The sequence below is a fragment of the Scyliorhinus torazame genome, chromosome 2, assembly GCF_047496885.1.
Source record: "Scyliorhinus torazame isolate Kashiwa2021f chromosome 2, sScyTor2.1, whole genome shotgun sequence".
Classification (NCBI taxonomy): Eukaryota; Metazoa; Chordata; class Chondrichthyes; order Carcharhiniformes; family Scyliorhinidae; genus Scyliorhinus; species Scyliorhinus torazame.
Genome location: NC_092708.1, coordinates 394619675 through 394621645, shown reverse-complemented (window position 1 = coordinate 394621645; position 1971 = coordinate 394619675). Strand labels below are relative to the sequence as shown.

Here is a 1971-nt window from a genome sequence, read left to right as displayed (position 1 = left end):
ACGAACTTCCCCCAAGTGTCCTCGTGAAGTGTTGTTTTAAAGCACATTCGTGAATGTGGGCGTAACTGCTACCCCCAGCATTTATCGCCCATCCCTAATTGCCCCAGAGAAGGTGGTGATGGGACCGAGTGGCTCGCTCGGCGATTTCAGAGGGAGGTTAAAGGTTCACCATATTGCTGAAGGTCTGGAGTGATGTGTAGGTCAGACCAGGAAAGGACAGCAGATTGCTGCCCTCAAGGGCATTTTCAAACAGATTGGTTTTAATGACAATCCAGTCATTTGACATAGACATAGAATTTACAGAAAGAGGCCATTCGGCCCATTGAGTCTGCACCAGCACTTGGAAAGAGCTCCCTACTTAAGCCCACACCTCCATACCCGTGACCCAGAAATCCCACCCAACCTCTTTGGACACATAGGGCAGCTTAACATGACCAATCCACCTAACAAGCGCGCCTTTCGGGACTTATGGGAGGAAACCGGAGCACCCGGAGGAAACCCACGCAGACGCGGGGAGAACGTGCAGACTCCGCACAGACAGTGACCCAAGCCGGGAATCGAAACTGGGACCCTGGAGCTGTGAAGCGACTGTGCTAACCACTGCGCTGCCGTGCAGCCCGAAGCCTACTGCACCTGATATTCCCAGGCGGCCTCCCATCCAAGTACTCACCAGCCCTGAGTCGGCTTAGCTTCCAAGATCAGACGAGATTGGGCGTTTTCAGACTAGTATGGCCATCGGCATGCTAGATGGTGGGCATCTCTCTTTGTTAACTGTGGTTGTTTTACATTGGGAACATAACAATATAAGAAATCGGAGCAGGAGTAGACCATTCGGCCCATCGAGTCTGCTCTGCCATTCAATAGGATCGTGTCTGGTCTTGCGCTTCACCTCCACTTTCCCGCCCACTCCCCGTATCCCTTCATTCCGCAGGCACCAAAAATCCGTCTGTCCTCAGCCTTAAATATATTCAACGCTCAACCGTCCACAACCCTCTGGTTGAGAATTCCAAAGATTCACCACCCTTGAGTGAAATAATTTCTCATCTTATTTAGATTCCTGGCCAGCGGGGAACAATCTCTCAGCGTCTAATCTATCAAACCCCCTCAGAATTCAAAAACAGCTTCTTCCCCGCTGTTACCAGACTCCTAAACGACCCTCCTATGGACTAATCTGATCTCATCACACATCTTCTCTACTGAGTAGGACTACACTCCTGTATGCTTCACCCGATGTCTGAGTATTTATATTGTGTATTTACCGTATGTCCTATGTTTTTTTTCATGTATGGAATGATCTGTCTGGACTCCACGCAGAACAATGTTTTTCACTGTACCTCAGTACACGTGACAGTAAACAAATCCAACCCAATCCAAGAGTCTTGTACGTTTCAATTAGATCACCTTCTTCTAAACTCCAGAGAATATAACCCCCATTTATTCAGTCTCTCGTCCAGTGAACCTCCGCTGTACTGGGACAGGGGAGGCTAAGGGGGGGATTAAATTGAAATGTATAAATTTATGGGGGCCCAGATAAGACGGAAAGACCAATTTCAGTTGGCACAGAGGTCAATAAACAGAGGGCAGAGGTTCAAAGTATTTGGCGGAAGGATTAGAGGGGAGTTGGAGTAACGGTGTCCACCCAGACGGTTGGGGGAGTCTGAACCTCAGCTCCTGAAAGTGAAATTCTGGGATGTGTACGTGAGGTGCTGTGACCTACAATGTTACGAACCAAGAGCTGGAAAGTGGGATTCGGCTGGATAACTGCTTCTCCGCCAGCACAGACACAATGAGCCCACACAATAGGTAGCACACGGTAGCACAGTGGTTAGCACTGTTGCTTCACAGGGCCAGGGCCCCAGATTCGATTCCTGGATGGATCACGGTCTGTGCGGAGTCTGCACGTTCTCCCCGTGTCTGCGTGGGTTTCCTCCGGGTGCTCCGGATTCCTCCCACAAATCCCGAAAGACGTGC

At 49.9% G+C, this 1971-nt stretch overlaps 1 pseudogene; it reads right to left on the bottom strand.

The window, feature by feature from the left end:
- Positions 1–621: 621 nt before the first annotated feature.
- LOC140407940 (5S ribosomal RNA) lies at positions 622–740 on the bottom strand (annotated as a pseudogene).
- Positions 741–1971: the final 1231 nt, after the last annotated feature.